Raw genomic sequence first — 19,776 nt, forward strand, 5'->3', positions numbered from 1 at the left:
TTTTAAAGATGGGGTTTCACCATGATGGCCAGGCTGACCTCAGGTGATCCACCCACGTTGGCCTCCCAAAGTGCTAGGATTACAGGCAGCAGGTGAAGCAGAACCCGCCATGCTGAGTGGCTGGTGATAGAGAACAGAAAAGCACAAAGGCCACTCAGCTGAGCTTCTACTCTGTACTTTGCTTTCCAGCTCAGTCACTCTCTAGTTCAATATAAAAGACTTCGGCTAAACTTGCCTGCTTGTAATAAGTTCACACAATAATTTTTCAGTGGGGATCTGTAAACAAAAACACAGATATTGGTAAAAACCAAACACACCCAGTTGGGAGAAAAAAGGTTAACCCCTCAATTTTGTCATGACCAACATATATGACGACAGTTAAGAGTCAAAAAGTATGTATTTTAAACATTCTCTGAACAGAGAATTCAGACACAGATATTATTAAGATTAGTTGATTTAGAAAATGTAAACTTAATTTTCTTTAGTGAATCATAATTCTAGGGCAAACAATACAATCACCCAGAAAACAGCAAGAGCAGAAGCCCAATGTCAATTTCCAATAAGTGAACAAAGGGACTTCAACTGCTTGGAGAGCTCAGAGAGAAAAGAGACTCTATCTTCTGAGATTGGTCTCTGGTTCCAGAATCAGAAGAGTTTCCACACATCATCATGAATCACCAGGCACACAAGCTTGTGACTGTTTTCTTTGCCCTGGGTCTGGTTCTCACCCATCTCATCCCTCCTTCTCCAGCTATCCGAGTGGTTATACATGCACACAAGCCCCCACACAGAGAGAGCTGGCCAGTGATCGCTCCCACCATGGCAAGAAGAAAGTGCTAAGTCCTGAGCTTGGTACTAAAGACATTCCACTTTCTGGCCCCTCAAAGCCCCCAAAACATCACTGTTTAGAGGAGGTCAATGACTCATCTAGGATTACACAGCTAATTAGGGCCACAAGAGGCCATACCTAGATCCAATCTGGCCAGTGGCCAAGTCTACACACCTCTCACCATGTCCTGACCTCAGTCAGGCATCTCCTAGGGGAAAGGAGAGGTATCCAGTTAAGTGTGTCAACCCAGCGGGTAATTAAGCAGCTAATAAAATGCTGACTCTAAAAGCTTAAATGTGTTGGTGTTTTACTGAGTGAGGTTAAAAAAAAAAAAAAAATTAGCACATGACCAGGCACGGTGGCTTACACCTGTAATCCCAGTGCTTTGGAAGGCCAAGGCAGATGATCACCTGAGGTCTATAATTTGAGACCAGTCTGGCCAACTTGGTGAAACTACATCTCTACTAAAAATACAAAAATTATCCGGGTGCAATGGCATGAGCCTGTAATCTCAGCTACTTGGGAGGCTAAGGCAGGAGAATCTCTTGGACCCAGGAGGCAGTGGTTGCAATGAGCCAAGATCATGCCACTGCATTCCAGCATGTGAGACAAAGTGAGGCTCTGCTGATTTAAGAAGTGACAAAAGCCAGGCACGGCGGCTCACGCCTGTAATCCCAGCACTTTGGGAGGCCAAAGTGGGCAGATCACAAGGTCAGGAGATTGAGACCCTCCTGGCTAACATGGTGAAAACCCCTCTCTACTAAAATACAAACAATTAGCCGGGCATAGTGGCATGCTTCTGTAGTCCAGACTGCTTGGGAGTCTGAGGCAGGAGAATCACTTTAACCCAGGAGGCGGAGGTTGCAGTGAGCCAAGATTGTGCCACTGCATTCCAGCCCTGGTGATAGAGCGAGACTCAGTTTCAAACAAAATAGATATTAAAAAAAAAATAAGTGATAAAAGTGAAGAATGCACAACTACTCCTAGTTATACAGAATCGGTGTGTAAACAGCTAAAGAAAATACAATTGGTAAGGAAAAACAGTACTGTCTGAGGGGCAGGATTACAGTGCTTTTTCAACAAATTCCTGGGCTGCTGTTGTACGATTTCTCACACTCAATAAAATCGGGGCACATAGGCTCCTTCCAGTTATAGTCACTAGATTTGCACCAATATGCACCCAACACTTGCATACTCTTGTACTGCAAAGGGTTATTCCAATTAAGAATAAGGCCCAGATTACAGTCAGCTTCTCTGTGAGGGGGTGCCGACACCTGTGAACATATGAAGAACTAAAAGTACAGAGATCAACACTAAGACAGGGTGAAAATAGAGGAAAAATAGAATAAAGATCTGAAAGGGGAGAGGAGACAGTCAGAACAAAAAGAAAAAGGAAAAAAAAAAGGGAAATATCAAAAAGACACTAAAAACACTAGAATAATTTGAAAAAGAAAGAAAATCCAGAGATTAAGGAGTCATTTTAAAAAAGACAAAAACAACAAAGAAAAGAATTAGGAGGTTAGTGTATAGCGACAGCGGCTCCAACTGGCTGTCCCACTCATGCTGGGAGGCCTGTGACACTGTCACTGTGGGAGTGGTACAGGAAGTACCCAGAGGGGCCATTACAATCTCATTAGATGATGGTGTCCAGCTATCACAACAGTGTCAGTTTCTGGGTTTAAACTCTAGCTTGCTTCGACAATATGTTTTCTCAGACCAAAAAGACCCACAGAAACAAGGCCACGTCAGGCAGGCTGTTTGTCACCTATCAGTAAAGGTGACAGTGGTCAGGTCCAGACAGTAAACAGCACATTACCTCCACAGGTTCACAGACTCCAGAGGCCCTTGCTTTGGATGACAAAGGTGCCTTCCCTGCCAATGATCAAAAAGGTCCAGATCTGAAATATATTTTTAGTTGAGGTTTTTTTTGAGACAGAGTCTCGCTCTGCCACCTAGGCTGTAAGGCAATGGCACAATCTCAGCTCTCTGCAACCTCTGCCTCCTCAGTTCTTCTTTTGCCTAACCTTCCAAGTAGCTAGGATTGCGGGGGCATACCACCACACCCAGCCAAATTTTTTATTTTTAGTAGAGCAGGGGTTTCACTATGTTAGCCAAGCTGATACAATAGTATACGTGGTCTGAAGTCAGCCTGCTTGATAATCCTTGCATTTTTGCCTTCCTCTCAGAGATTCTGGATGGGCTTTTCACAACCATTATCCTACATGTACCCCAGCCCTCCCGACAGGCCAGCCCGTATTCTGAAGGTAAGGTAACCTGGCTTGGTCATGTGGAAAGCATGTGGCAGAACTGGGATTGACTCAGTAGCACTCAAAAGGCATCAGAAGCCTGGCACGGTGGCTCACACCTGTAATCCCAGCACTTTGGAAGGCTGAGGCAGTTGGATCACCTGAGTTCAGGAGTTCAAGACCAACCTGGCCAACATGGTGAAACCGTCTCTACTGAAAATACAAAAATTAGCTGGGCACGTGATGCATGCCTGTAATCCCACGTATTCAGGAGGCAAAGGCAGGAGTATCATTTGAACATGAGAGGTGAAGCTTGTAGTGAACCAAGATTGCACCATTGCACTCCAGAAAAAAAAAAAAAAAAAGTCATCAGGGAAATTCTGGGACATGTCTTACCTCCCTGAACTGGATAGTTAACTCTAACAGCGCCATGAGATGTTCCTAATCCAGAGCTAGGGTAAATGTTTCCGAGAGAAGGAGAAGACTTGGCAAGTGAGAAAAAGCTTTTACAAATCACAGGGAAAAAGACATCTAAATTAAAAATGAGCAAAAAGTAAAATGCAATTCAGAAAGAAGAGGTGCAGCAAAGTTAGAGAGAAAACATTCTGCTTCAATGGTAATTTAAGCATTACAAAACAAAATAATGTGCCAGGTTCTGCAATCAGCTTGGCAAAGCCAAATAAAGACAGCCACTGTGTGAGTTTGCAAAGGTGGACACACACATCCTGGGTCCTGCTGGTGAAAACATCAACCTGTCCAGCCCTTCTGGAGAGAAATGGGACAACGTGAGTTAAAATGTGTGCAACCCTTGTACATAGGTTTAGCATAATTCCAAAAAAAAATTCCAGCAAGATGTTTTGTAAATATAGATAAGATTATTCTAAAATTTATATAGAAAGCAGAGAGGGTACAAAAAAAAATAGAATGAATAAAGCCTACTACTCTGACAAGTTTGGAAAGTTAGCAAATAAAATGAAATAATAAAAATTTTAAAAGACCTACTATTCATTGTTGCCATTTTGCAGTGAAAAAGAAAATCTATGACTTGATAGCACAATACAGTGACTATAGTAAATAATAATTGTATACTTTAAAATACAAAATAAATTGTTTTTTTGAGACACAGTCTCTCAGCTTAGTTTTTATATGATATCCCTTACAGAAACTCTCTTCATCTCAGAAGGGAATTGCTACAAAGTCCTGCTCTCAATTTTAAAGGGCAAAAACCACACATTTCTTGAATTTACGGCTTTTATAAAGTTACATTAAAATGCTTATGTGAAGTTTTTTTTTTTTTTTAATATGGAGTCTCATTCTGCCACTTAGGCTGGAGTGCAGTAGCGTGATCTTGGTGTACTGTAACCTCCGCCTTGCAGGTTCTGGTGATTCTTCTGCCTCAGCCTCCCTAGTAGCTGAGACTACAGGCATATGCCACCATGCATGGCTAATTTTGTAATGTTTTTTAGTAGACACAGGGTTTCACCATACTGTCCAGGCTGGTCTTTAAATCCTGATCTCATGATCCACCCACCTCAGTCTCTAAAAATGCTGGGATTACAGGCCACCGTGGACAGCCTAATTTTTTTTAAAGTAAGAACAGCAAAAAAAAAGTGTCTTAGTATTTTTTAAATAAAAATCAAACATACTTAGTTTAAAAAAATTAAGGCAGGAAACTAAAATAGCTAAAACAATTTCGAAAAAGAAGAAGTAGAAGGAATCAGACAACAAGATTTAAAGACTTTCTCTATAGCTAGGGTAATTAAGAGAGTACTGGCAGGCGGCGGGCACAGACAGCAAAGCACAGAGCAGAATGGAGAATCCAAGAAAAAGACCCACACAGATATGCCCAGTGGATTTTTTGACAAAGTGCAAAACCACTTCAGGAGGAAGGACAGCTTTTCCACAAATGGTGCTGGAGCAATCAGCATTCATAGGAACAAATGGGCCTCTATCTATATGTCTTATGCTTCACACAAAATAAAACTCAAAATGGATCATGAATTCAAATATAAAACATAATCCTCAGGATCTAGGACAAGGCAGACTTCTTAGACTTGACCCCAAAGCCTGAATCATAAAAGCAAAGACTGGCAGACAAACTGGACCTCATCAAAATTAAAAACATTTCTACCGTGAAACAGCCAGATAGAAAGATAAAAAGACAAGCTACAGACTGGAAGAAAATGTTTGCAAAGCACATATTCGACAAAGCACTGCTATCTAAAATAGATAATAGAGACCTCTCAAAATTTAAAAGCATAAAAAAGAAAACAATCAAATTAGAACATAGGCAAGCCAGGTGTGCTGGTGCATGCCTGGAGTTCCAGCAGTTTGGGAGGTCAAAGTGGTAGAATTGATTGAGCCCGGGAGTTCTAGGCTAACTTGGGCAAAATAGTGAGATCCCATCGCTACAAAAAAATTAAAATTAGCCAGTCATAGTGGCACACACATGCTGTCTCAAAGCTACACAGGAGACTGAGGCAAGAGGATCACTTGAGTTCAGGAGTTTGAGACCAGCCTGGGCAACATGAGATCTGGTTTCTGTAAAGAATTTAAAAAAGGCTGGACACAGTGGCTCACACCTGTAATCCCGGCACTTTGGGAGGCTGAGGCAGGTGAATTACAAAGTCAAGAGATAGAGATAATCCTGGCCAACACTGTGAAATCCTGTCTTTACTAAAAATACAAAAATTAGCTGGGCATGGTTGTGCCTGCCTGTAGACCCAGCTACTCAGCTACTCAGGAGGCTGAGGCAGGAGAATCGCTTGAACCTGGGAGGCAAAGATTGCAGTGAGCCGATACTGCACCAGTGCACTCCAGCATGGCAACAGAGCAAGATCCCATTTTAAAAACAATAACTAACCAACAAACAAGGAAAAGAACATAGGCAAGAGATCTAAAGGCAGAAAGATATTTTACCAAAGAGAATATACAGCAGATGGCAAAAAAAAACCTATGAAAAGATGTACCTCATTACCCAATAGGGAAATGCAAATGAAAACCACAGTGATGCTACTACATGCCTATCGGAGTGCCTAAAACAACAAATGGTGACAACGTGAAATGCAGGTGAGGATGCAGAGACACTAGACCACTCATACACTGCTGGTGGGAATGTAAAAGGAAGATACAGAGACTCTAGAAAACAGCTTGGCAGTTTCTTCAACATACACACAAACTAAATACAAAACTACCACATGACTCAGCCACTGTCCTAGGCATTTACCCCCCTAAAATGAGTGTGTCCAGCCATCAACTTTTAATGTGTTTAAATTAAAGACCACCATTTGATGTGTTTCCACCTTGACAAGGACCCTAATGGCACAAGCTATGCAACATTTAAATGAAGAGACTTTTCTCACAGACAGGATTGTACTTTTGTCAAATATAAACTAGCATTTCTCTAAAAGACATACAAGTGGCTGGGCACAACAGCTCATACCTGTAATCCCAGCACTTTGGGAGGCTGAGGTGGGAAGATTATCTGAGGTCAGGAGTTCAAGACCAGCCTGGCCAACATGGTGAAACCCTGTCTCTACTAAAAATACGAAAAATAGCCAGAGGTGATGGCAGGTGCCTATAATCCCAGCTACTCAAGAGTCTGAGGCAGGAGAATTGCTTGAGCCCAGAAGGCAGAGGTTGCAGTTAGCAGAGATTGAGCCACTTCACTCTAGCCTGGGTGACAGAGTGAGACTCCATCTAAAATAAATAAATAAATACAAGCGTGCCCTACCATGGCGATAAAATCTGCTCCTGGGAGACTGATAATTATGCAGGATGTGGGAAGGACAAAAGGGTTTGTTCAGTTTTCCTTTCTTGAGGGCACAAATGCAGACTGTGAATGTTGGAAACAGCAGAGGACTGGTTAAGCTACTAATAAATTGCTGTGTCTCCACAGGATAGAATAAATAACTTCTAGAAATAAAAACAGCAGAATGTTTAGAAATGGGGTACAATCTTTATCAGTTTGCAAAGTGACAAGGGTACAATCTAGCAGGTACAGGGTGACGTGGCTTATAAGCATACAGCATCCTTTTGCCCCAGTATCGGAACCTGGTGGGACAAGGGTCACACTAGCCAGGATTTCTACAGGTCAACTAGTTTGCTTCCTCACTTTCTGGTTCTCTGGTGTTCTACGTTAGCATGAGCTGCTTTTACAAATCAGACAATCACAGAAATTTGTGCAAGGAAAAGCAGAATCTGAGCAATTTTCATCGAATCTTCCCAGGGATCCAAATGACCTTCTTAAAAGACCAGAAGATGGACACTCTTAGGGCTTAGGGCCTCCCTCCAGCCCAGACAGAACTCAGGGACTGCAGTGGGGCATGGCACAGGGGTAAGGCCTGCAGTCCCTGCCCTGGAGAGGAACCAAGAAGCAAGAGAATCACCCCTCAGAGTTCAGATATCTAACAAAGCAGCAAGGTGAATGACACGGACCAGGGAAACTTCAGAGCACAGAATCAAGATTTGAAACCCTTTTTAAATTTAATTTTATTTTTTTCAAAGAAAACTCTGTTTCCCAGGCTGGAATGAAGTGACACAATAATAGCTCACTGTAGCCTCAAACTCCTGGGCTCAATCAATCCTCCTGCCTCAGCCTCCTGAGTAGCTGGGACAATGGACATATACCTCCATGTGTGGCTTTTCTTTCCCTCCCTTTTCTTCCCCCCTAGAGTCTCCCAACTTTCCAAAGTGTACCCTGGGCCTTTTCAACATTTTTCTGTATCAGCTACTGTTGGGCTCCAATATGCCTGCCATCTTCTGTTGTCTGACCTGCCATCCCCTGACCAAGCACACTGTCTGGGACTCAGGTCTAGATGGGTCTGGCCTCCTGTTCCTGGCCATAGGTGGTGGCTCCTTGCCAAGGATTCCAGTATCTCTCACATTGGGCCAGGTCAGTGACATGCCACCTTCCTTCTCATTGCTGCGGGTGGCAGCATCAGCATTTCAGCCCACTTTATATTTCTGGCCCTTCTAACATAAGTCATCTGTCGAGGCTCCAGGATCCCACAGTGAGCAGAAAGATGGTCGCTGCCACCATGGAGCATCACAGTTTTGTCTGAGCACCAACGCTAGTGAGCTGGCACAGGTACCAGCACAGAAGAGCAAACACACGGGCAGAGGTGGTGAGGACAAAAACAAGGATTAGAGATCTGTTCTAATGGGAGAGCAGACCACCACCTGAGGCTTCCAGTTCCCTGCTCACCCCACACATGCCTCTGTAGAACCTGGCCCAGCTTCCTCACCATGGCCCTGCCTTCACCTGCTTCCCTACTGCACCTCACACAACTCACTCCTCAGCTCAGAAAAACACTTTGGGGTGTGCAATGAAAACTAAGGTCCAAGCTTGTAGTCAAGTCTTGAAAGTGCTCCCTGGCCATCTCCTCCCTTGCTGGGCTGCTTTTACTTGACAAACACACTTGGCCACACACACATACACACTCACACACAGGTACATTCAGGGTCACCCACATGTGCTGACGCTCACACATACCACACTCAAGCCTCACAATACACTCACAAAGCACCCTCAATACACTCACAATACACTCACAAAGCACTCTCCATATTGAAGCAACTTTCTCCTGTCCCCACTCTCCCACAGCCCTGAGCTCAGACAAGGCACATACCTTGAAGTCTATCTGATGGACAAAAAAAAAAATAAGGCTGTTGAAATGACTGGCCCCTCACCTCTCACTACATTCTTAATGCCTGGAAGGTGGAAGGGTTATGTGGTGCCCTCCTGGAAGCAGGCCTTTGGGAAATGTCTGTTGAGCGGATGGGCAGAATTCAGGAGCTGAGGGAGGCATGTGGTAGCTGAATGCAGAGAGGTGCCATCAGCAGGGGAGAGCAGACAGACAGTTACACAGCTCAGCAGCACTGAGGACAAGCTAGCAAGCCTCACTGTGCCTCAGTGTTTCATCTGTAAAGTTGGAATAAGAGCACCTGGCCTGAGAATTCCTATAAGTCACAAATGAGAATATGCAGGTGAACAAACTCTGAATGGGAAGTCATTATTGCATCTCTTATTATGATTATTATTTTACCATTATTCCTGAGACAGAGGGGCAGGCTGTATTTACAAGGAATGGTGGTGGCCGAGGAGGAAGTTAGGCAAGGCTGTGAATCAGTAAGTGTGTTACAGGCATAAAATCACAGTCCTTATATATCCTACTCTGTCAAATGATCTTTGTCAAACAAGAAAGTATAATATTTCATCAAATATTGGCTATACCACAGAACATATGCTACCTATTTTCTCTATCAACTACTCAGCTAAGCAGATTCCAACATCTAGAATAGAACAGTATTTCAAGCCAGAAACAGATGCTCATGACCATAATCCCAACACTTAGGGAGATCGAGGCAGGAGGGTCCCTTGAAGTCAGGAATCCAAGACTAGCCTGGGTAACATAGCAAGACCTGATCTCTGCAAAACTTAAAAATTTAAAAATTAGGCCAGGCATGGTGGTTCATGCCTGTAATCTCAGTAATTTGGGAGGCCAAACTGGGTGGATTACCTGAAGTCAGGAGTTTAAGACCAGCCTGGGCAACATGGTGAAACCTTGTTTCTACTAAATATACAAGAAATTAGCTGGGCATGGTGGTGTCTGCCTGTAGTCCCAGCTATAGCTAGGAGGCTGAGGCAGGAGAATCACTTGCACCCAGAAGGCAGAGGTTACAGTGAGTCAAAACCATGCCACTGCACTCTAGCCTGGGCAACAAGAGTGAAATTCTGTCTAAGAAACAAAACCACAAAAAGAAATTAGCTGGGCATGGTGGTGTGAACCTATAGTCCCAGCTGCTCAGGAGGCTGAGACAGGAGGATGGCTTGAACCCAGGAGTTCAAGGCTGCAATGAGAAACGATGGTGCCACTGCACTTCAGCCTGGGTGGCGGTGAGACACTGTCTCTAAGAATAAAAAGAATATTTCAACAATTCTCTTAATCTCAATGTACAATTTTACACTGGAAGGTAAGTACACACTTGTAAAAACCCACTTATGTAATTGTGAATTAAAGGACATTTTCTAGGGACTAAATGTCAACAACAATAAATTAAATCAATAAAATCAACTGACTGAATGTCAATTCAGAGACTGGCCTAAAAGAAAATGCCAACCCCATGGCCTGGTCTGAGCGAGTAAAATAACAAAATGATTTGCACCCTGGTCATCAACTACCTCACTGGCCTCATTCAGCAATTGTGGAGCCTGCTTCTCCAGACCAGAATTCTCTACTGCATAGATGAAGTCTTCAAAGCCAGCAGAGAGGTATGCTATAGGCACAATGCATTCTAGTTCTTAGTAAAAAAAAAAAAAAACACTCAAAGGGAGGAACGTCTGCAAGAACACTCACCCAGGTCAATCATGTCTAGGAACCTCTGACCACAACACTGCCATTTGGAGGGTGTGGGAAAAATTTAAAAAGCTAGTCCATCCACAAAACGGTACAATCCTGGTTAAATATTCTTAATGTGAGTACTTCATCATCAAGGTTTTTCCTGTTTCATCATTTCCCTTGGAAAAGTATCTAAAAGAAGATAGTTTTCCCTTCCACTGAAAACATAAAATTCAAAAGCACATCCTCTTCAGATTAATAAAAGTTGGCTGGGCATGGTGGTTACACCTGTAATCTCAACACTTTAAGAGGTTGAGGCTTGTGGACTACTTTGAGCGCAGAAGTTAGAAACCAACCTGGGCAAAATGTCAAAACTCCATGTCTACTAAAAATACACCACCGGGCATGGTGGTGTACTTCTGTGGTCCCAGCTACTTGGGAGACTGAGGCTGTAAAACTGCTGGGACCTGGCAGGGAGAGTTTGCAGTGAGCAAAGTTCACACCGCTGCATGCCAGCCTGGGCAAAAGAGTGAGACCCAGTTTCTAAAAAAAAGGAAGGAAGGAAGGAAGGAGAAAAAAAGAAAAGAAAAGAAAGAAGAAAGAAAGAAAGAAAGAAGGAGAGAAAGAAAGAGAGAAGAGAAAGAGAAAAAGAAAGAGAGAAAGAGAGAAAGAAAGGAAAGGAAAGAAAAGAAAGAAAAGAAAAGAAAGAAGAAAGAAAGAAAGAAAGAAGGAGAGAAAGAAAGAGAGAAGAGAAAGAGAAAAAGAAAGAGAGAAAGAGAGAAAGAAAGGAAAGGAAAGAAAAGAAAGAAAAGAAAAGAAAGAAAAAAGGAAAACAAGAAAAGCCAGTTTTCTACGGATCTGCGTAATGATGGAGACAGCCTCGTTGATGTCACTCACATAAGAGAAAAGCCCTTTCCTCAGGAGGATGAGCGGAGATAAGGAAGCAGTAGGACCCCAGCCTTGGTGGTGCCCTGACTGCTGTCATCAACCAGTGGCCTGGGATGGTGGCTCTGGGCCCTAGGCGTGTTCCTTTGCCCAATATACAAAACATTTTTATCTGTCAACTACCCTCAAAGGCAGCTGGAGAGGCAGACTGTGTTCCTGGCTGCTGTTCCAAGTACCCAGCCTCCAACTGACAGATGGTTATCACAGGTCCACTATATGCCAGGAGCCCAGCTTTCAGGGACTGGGGACACAGCAGGAAGCGGGACAGACAGAGCTCCTCTTGCCTCCCAGGAGCCCAGGGTGTGGCATCCACAGGACACAATGCTGGCTTTGAAGCTGATCCAGGTGCCTGTTCTCCCTTGTGGTCTGCCCAATCATTTTACTTCTCTCCTCATTTTTCACATCTAGAAATAAGCACAAAACAAAGATGCCGTTGGTGGTCCTACAATACCCCCTTACTGCTGCATAGATCTGCACCCCAAATCTCTCCTAATGGCCCAGAGTCACCTGGCCAGGCTCACTTGCTGGTGATGGTGGTCAGGACTGGGGTCCCAATGACACCTGTTCTGGGAGACTAGCTTATCAGAATCAGGGAAGCGGGGCTCTGAGTGGACAGAGTAGGGGACAGGAAGCTGTGAAGATGGTGCTGGGAAGAAGGGCCCATGAAGAGGGTTGAGGAAGGATGCTGGTTTGAACAGTGTGAGGCCTGTCTGAGAAGCTGTACCCAACTGCTTCCTCCAGTACTGCTGAAACAAACCAGGGGGAAAAAAAGGTACAGGAGCCCTCTTCCTCCAGTCCTTTATTTCCAGCCAACTGGACATGATTCATCCATTGCTGTGGGTGCCTCCTAACTTCCATGAGTTTGTCACACTGTGTCCTAGTTTTCTGTGTGCCTGGGTGCTCAGCTGCAGTTGAGCTGACACGGAGGGTGGTGCTAAGTTTTATTCATCTCAATCCAAAGACAATACACATTAGCTCAGCAGAAAAAATCTAATGGTGCCGCAGCCCCAAAGCTGGACTTCTTTTCAACTGTACCTAATTTTGGGGTTTCATGTGGTCTGGAGGGTCTCATGCAAAATGATGGATTTTGCCTCAACTGACACAACCACAACCCATTACGCTTCACCCATTCAGCACTCTCACTGCTGCTGTCCTGGCTCCCTGAAGGTGGCCTCATCCTGCTGGCTGCACACATCATGCCTGCTTTTTCCCCGTTCCCTCCCTTCACCTAGACCCTCACCTGTTCAAACAGCTATTCTACATTCTTCCATCAGCCCCTTCTGCTCATCCTGAAACAATCTCAGGCCAGGTTTCTCTTGATCATTTCATGCCCATATCACAGAGACCATCTCTGAGCTAGGAACCAGCTCCAAACACTCTCTGTGCAAGCAGCAAGACCATCTAAAGATGTCTTTCCCCAAGAACCTGCCATAGCTTCTTATAGCCTCTCGTAACATAGCCCATCTAACCTACCTTTAACATTGATTACTGAAGACCTGCCTGTCCGTTGCAACTGGGAAACAAGGATGAATAAAACAGGCACAGTCACTGCCCTTGTGGACCTACTATAGGTGGTTAGGAAAGATAGACTATCAAATAACCCCACATAGAAAAAATTACCAAAGGCTAAGTGGAAGAGGTGTCCACCCCTGCCAGCGGTAATGGAGAAGCTGAGCCAGTTTGTCAGGGAAGACTTCTTTGAGTAAGCAATGCCAAAACTGAGATATGAAAAGGTAGAGGAATTCACCAGAGGATGAAGGGTTTGGAAAAAGCATTCCAGAGACAGGGAACAGCAGATGCAAAGGCCCTGAGGAAAGATAAAGTATCATCTGTGCAGAAGACAGAAAGAAGAGCCAAGGGGCCACCAGGCAGAGGGAATGGGGAGTGCAGGCCTGGGAGACACAGGGAGCAGGTGTGCTGTCAGCTGCCAGGAGCAACACCTGATCCAGCCCGGCTTCCTATCAGAGTGCACAAGACATGGGACTTTATGTTAGCCTGACCTACACACAATCAGTAAACAGTCTGCTATGAAATCTACATTTCGTGCCACAGGCAGTGCAGGTGCAAATCAGAGACAAATGTCTGTGGTTATCTGTAACCTCTACTTCCTGCCAACAGCTTGTGATATAAAGAGCTGAAACTCCTATAAAGGGAAAAGCCCAAATAGCCTTTAAGAGCTAATGGTCTGAACTCCATGTGGAGTATGAACTTCAAGGTCACCACTGGAATGGCGTTAAAGCCCAGGCCTGTGTAGAGGACAGTGAATAGGTCTCAGCTCCCCTGCTCCCATCATGACCTTTTGTATGTCCACTGGCAGCTTTTGTTCTCCTGTTTTATCACCGTTTCTTTTAACTTTCTGACTGGCCTTTCAAGGCAAATGGTAAGCTGAGACACTAGAAAATATGGACTGAAAATACAGATTGCACTTCATTTGCAGTAAGCTGTTTTTGGAAAAAAATAGTAATCATAAAGAGCTTCAGGGCTGGGCACGGTGACTCATGCCTGTAATCCCAGCACTTTGGGAGGCTGAGGAGGGTGGTTCACAAGGTCAAGATATTGAGACCATCCTGGCCAACATGGTGAAACCCTGTCTCTAAAACAATATAAGTAAATAAAAATTTAAAAAAAAAAAAAAAAAAGGGGGGGCTTCAGTTTTTTTTTTCCTCTGTTCAAAGCTTTAGTTGAAGCCAAACAGGATTTCTTTGGTTTGGCCTCAAGCATGTTTATTTATGTTGGTTCAGGTCACTCGTTCAGGTATGCCTTTAATTCAAAATTTTGGTTATATTTAGAGTGTGATGAAAATTTTTGTTCGGTTTTGTTTGTTTAGCCTTCTCTTCTGAACTAAATAAAACCATATACTGTGGCTTGGAAGAAAAAAAAACATTTACTAAAAAATTTCAAAACCAAAAAGCTTTAAATAGTGATTACCTTCACCTCCAGTAAACAAAAATCTCCCACCTTCAAAATTTCTTTTTGATGTAAATTTTAGAAAGAAAAAGACAAATAAATGTTTGCTGTGTACCTGGCTAAAATCTAATTTTTTAAAAAAACATAAAAACTCTACAGCCAAAGTCCATTTACTAAAACCGATATTCAGGCTATATATGTATATGCTAATTTGAGGCCTGTGGTGTTTTTCTATATGCTTATCAGTCAACTAAATTTCTCTCTCCCTAAACTCCTGCCAACTCTAGGGAGGGAGGTCTGTCTGATTTTTCTCTTGTTGACCTCTAACTTACACATTTTGTTTATTGGAAATGCCACAAAATAAAAAATTCTCTCCAAACCTGTTGGAAGGAAACATATTAGGTATTTTGCACAATATCTGTACTGCTAAATTAAATGGCAATGTCTTATAAAATATTTGGCCACCCCATCTATCTATAAACAGCCCTGAAGAAACCCAGCGCTTGGACAAATTCTCTCAAAAAATTTACAAGGTATGGCCACCAATTTGTTTTAGATGGAGATTCTATTTTAAGAAAATCTACTAATAATTTGCCTCACTTACAGGAAAACAGCTTTATTTACTGGGAAAATTTATTTGCCTTGGTGAGGCAGCTCTGTAAATCAATGACATGACTGTAGTTTTATTTGTGCCTCTCTGTGATACCATCACAATTTGGCTTTTGGGGCAATTTTAACATTTCTCATGGAGATGTCTCCTCTTCCCCCCATCCCAATGTGAGACAGGATTATCAGGGAATGAGCCTTCCCAATCAGAGAGACACCCTAACACTTAGACTTTGATCATTGATGCTTTCAAAATTAAAGATTTTGATCAAAAACAGAAAAAAGAGAAATATAAAACTATCTTATTTGAAGAAAGACAAAGCCCTCTCTAAATGATCAGGCCCAATGATGCAAAGGAATAAAAAAGCAGTCATGTCCTACTTACCCTCCAGGCCACTAAGCTATATCATTTCTTGCAGTTGCTTGCTATGTAGATTCCAGACTGACAAAAAAAGTACTTATCAATGAACCTAACCATGCTGTACATGCTGTACACCATAACCTACATTTCAACCATGTAAATTACTAATCATCATTATTTCTGTGAACCAATGAAAATTTCTGACAAATAACTGTATTGGCACACTCCTTGTGTCTCTTTTTGTCTTTAAAAACCTGCATATAACAAAGATTAAATGGGGTTCATATCCAGGTAACTTGAATCTGAGCCTTCCAGGCACCTGTCCTCACCTTGGCTCAAGTAAACTTTAAAATTCTATTTTATGCCTTAGTTTACTTATTTAGGTTAACAAATGTATAAAGCATCAGCACTTGGGAACAAAACCAAAAATAGCATTGCCAACAACATCAAAAATTAAATTTAAACAAGTCTCAAATGGGTTAAATAGGTGAGTCACCTGAGCGAGCCAAGGCCTCAGACAGCAGCATATGTGCAACAGACTGAGGCACAGAAACAACAAAAAAATAACCTTTTTGCCATAATATTAATGAAATGTTAAAGATAACATTCAGTTACTGAAAACTCAAAAAAGGTAAAACCAAGCAAATCCCTGCTTCATGATAAATAGTTAAGCAACAGAAAAGTGTCACAACAGTTAGTAGAAGGTAGATGAGATCAGGAAAACACCAGAACTGATTAAGCCCTGTTTACTCCCCATGGTGAGTCCATGCAGGGTTATATTTGTATTTAAACTCAGAATAAAATAAGCAACTTATTTTAACAATTATCGGGAGACCGACGCAGATGGACCATGAGGTCAGGAGATAGAGACCATCCTGGCCAACATAGTGAAACCCTGTCTCCACTAAAAATACAAAAATTAGCTGGGCTTGGTGGCGCATGCCTATAATCTCAACTACTTGGGAGGCTGAGGCAGAAGAATAGCTTGAATCAGGAGTCGTAGGTTGCGGTGAGCCGAGATCACAGCATTGCACTCCAGCCTGGTGACAAGTAAGACTCCGTGTCAAAAAAAAAAAAAAAAAAAAAAAAGAAAAATCTTTCTTTTTCTGTGTTGTATCACACAATGCACTCAAATTTTCAACCAATGAAATAAAAATCTTACCCTCCAATCATAGAATAAAATTCTTAAATATTGGGCACACTGGAATTATATGGCAGCAAGGTTTTATTTTTTTAAAAAAAGGAAAGCAGCCCAGGAAAGCAACCTCTTGTATTCACATTCACAAGAAACCACATGCTCAGTAGGTTAAACATGTTCCTCAGCTTGGTGTCCACTGTCCTTGTGAAGGTAGCCCAGGGCGGCTTACTCATAGGTGGCAAGTGAAAAAAAATATTAGCACCTGAGAAATAAAATTCTGGGAGCTCCACAATTCTACTATCCTCTTCTCACAGTGTGAAAATGGTCTCTCCTCCAGGGTATCAGCTCTCGCCAGCGACAAAACTCATCTGGAGTCAGTTTAATGTTCTAACCTGTGATGAGTTTTTTTCTGAAAATATTTTTGACAGCAAATGTGTGGAGCTCGCTGAATGCAAACCAATTCTTCAACAATCTGTCCAACAGTTTAATTCTGTCATCACCCAGAGTTAGTACAGACCACACAAGTTCAGTGCTCAGTCGCACAAACTGCCCCCACTACAGATGCTGGTCTGGAGGGGGTAGCATCTACACTTCTGAGCATCTATCTATAAATCATGGGCTCCTGTAGCTCCTCCAGTTCAGTAAATTGTTAGAACTACTCATAGTATTTATTCAGTAAAACATTGTACTATGTTTTCCAGTTGATTATGAAGGACACAACTCAAGAACAGCCAAGTGAAAGATGCATTAAGTCAAGGGAGAGTGATGGGGGACGCTGGGACAAGTAGGTGACCCTGGTAAAAAGTGGTAACTAAAGCAATCTCCCATTCTTTGTGTTCGGCAGGAGCAACGTAATGCCAAAAAACAAAAACAAACAAAAAAAACCCCTTCCGATTATGACATTGATGTTGCTCTGTTATTTACCTGTCACAAAACGAAACTCAGACACTACAAATACCCATTTTTGCCTCATGAACAATTAGATGAACAGTTTTCTTCTTCAGTGGTCAGAACAAAATACTTACCAATCAAACTTTGCTTAAGTTTCTCTCCTTACCCCAGGCTCCTGAACTCTGACCCACCTCAGCCTGAGCCAAAATACAACCTCTCTTTCTTCTCCTCTTAAGAACAGGCTGACTTCAGGGCAACACATTCTGATTTCAAAGCTGATACTGCCACCCTCCATCTGGCCTCTCCCTCCCACCTTCTTTCTAATCTTGTTTGCTTCTCTCTAGGGAAAAAAGCCTTTGTCTGCCTAAACTTTGAGATGCTGGCAGATCTCATGTTTGATGTTTCTCTCACTGCAATACTCCTTTTACAATAGTTACTTCTAACCTTAACTTGAAAATATTTCATTTCACATTTATCTAGAAACAGCCCAAAACAATGACAATTACACCCTCAGAAAAGGCATTACCCCCCCGACTCCCATCCCAAATCTCACCAGTTTCCCTGTGGATTCCAATTTTTCCAAGACTCTGCATAAAGAGCTCCTTCCATGGTTGGTTTAAACAGATTGGAACACCTGCAGTGAAGACTTCACGAGAGGAACTAACTCAGCTTTCAATGACCCCCTTTTGCAGAATTAGGATGGTTATTTGCTTGGGTTCTCTAAGGCCATATGTCTGCTTTCAAGTCAAGAATATTCACTTAGTTTTAAATAAGTAAAAACCTAGTGATAAGTAAATCCAGCAATATTACTCAAACTCAATGTTTATGCTATAGGCAGAAAATTTTTATTTTTATTTTATACCTCAACATAAAAATAAAAGTAGCTATCTTTTCCAGGCAGTAAATGTGTCATTTATCATTTTGATAACAAATCCTATAGTAAATAATAAACATGAACACTTGTAGTAGTTGCCAAGTTTCATTCCATAAAATTTAACATTAAACTGAAATCCAGATAACAGAGCTGAGGTATCCACTCTCAAAAATTTTTCACTCTGCACAAAAGAGGAATTGATATTTTCATAAGTGATTTATTTTTCTGTAGCTATAATGAGAAACATTTCTTCTATTTTTTTCTAAGGTAGGATTCCCAAAGCTAAGCCCTGAGATTCAGTTTGAAACCATGCTAAAATATAACAGACCTCAGAAACTCCCTAAATTCACTCTGCAAAACAAAAAAGGTAAATGAAAATTTTTAACCAATGGAATATAAAACAAAATATTTTCTCTGAAATCTATCCCTTTCTTTCCTCTTAGAAACATTTGTGTTTTTTTTATCTTTCAAGCTCTAATGACAAAATACATTATACAGTTAATAAAAACAGAAATAAGTGAACAAATATATTCAAGATGACAAACACAGGGAGAGGTGGTGCTGAGTGGAACACAAACATATTGTCAATCACTTGAGAGATTCTCCAACCGCCATCCTGCTAAGGTACTTAATCACCACCCTCTCAGAAGGCACTGCACTTGCCTCCTATGTGCCTGATGTGTATTTTCCTTTGCAAGTTCATACACTACTACCTCATTAAGGTGGGTTTTTCTTGCACTTTGGGCTAGTTATTCTCCCTTCACAAGCCTGAGAGAAGCCAGAGGACAAGATGCACGTGTGCCTTTTCTCCTTAGTACCAGCACCAACGTGTCTGCCAGGAAAGGAAGCTGGGACTGAAAGAAAATAAAATCTTAATATTCAAAAGTTAGCTTTTTAGAGAAAATGTGAGGCCGGGCGCGGTGGCTCACGCCTGTAATCCCAGCACTTTGGGAGGCCAAGGCGGGTGGATCACGAGGTCAAGAGATCGAGACCATCCTGGTCAACATGGTGAAACCCCGTCTCTACTAAAAATACAAAAAATTAGCTGGGCATGGTGGCACGTGCCTGTAATCCCAGCTACTCAGGAGGCTGAGGCAGGAGAATTGCCTGAACCCAGGAGGCGGAGGTTGTGGTGAGCTGAGATCGCGCCATTGCACTCCAGCCTGGGTAACATGAGTGAAACTCTGTCTCAAAAAAAAAAAAAAAAAGAGAAAATGTGTATCAGGAAACTGCTCTCAGCAAAAGGGCATCTAGCTGTTTCCCTAAGATGCTCCACCCAACACCTCAGGCTCTCTACTGGGAGAGAGCTGATACTCACCAGACACTCCAAGAGACAGGGCCACTGTGAGTATCTTGCGTCATCCCCAGACGGTTGTAAAACCCAGAACCAGGAAAATACAGAAGAGTGGCTGAGGACGCATCACCCTGCAAGGAACCAGAAAGCAACCTCAACCCAAAGAAATTTTGTTAAGGTGTGTGCCTAGGCAAGATAAACAGAGAGGTGCAAAGATTTGTTACAGTATTGTCAGGTGATTCTTATTTACTTTTCTGTCATGTGAAATGTTCACAAACAAAAAAATAAGAGACAACCACCACCCTGTGAATCAAAAACAAACAATTAAAATATTGTGTTTGTTCT

General features: G+C 42.4%; 1 long non-coding RNA gene across 1 annotated transcript; it reads left to right on the top strand.

The window, feature by feature from the left end:
- The first annotated feature begins 9,242 nt into the window (after positions 1-9,242).
- LOC119469849 lies at positions 9,243-18,428 on the top strand. The gene is made up of 3 exons (XR_005198700.1): positions 9,243-9,253; positions 15,929-15,938; positions 18,351-18,428. It is a non-coding gene; the product is annotated as an uncharacterized LOC119469849 (long non-coding RNA).
- Positions 18,429-19,776: the final 1,348 nt, after the last annotated feature.

The sequence above is a fragment of the Cebus imitator genome, unplaced genomic scaffold, assembly GCF_001604975.1.
Source record: "Cebus imitator isolate Cc_AM_T3 unplaced genomic scaffold, Cebus_imitator-1.0 Scaffold898, whole genome shotgun sequence".
NCBI classification, from domain to species: domain Eukaryota; kingdom Metazoa; phylum Chordata; class Mammalia; order Primates; family Cebidae; genus Cebus; species Cebus imitator.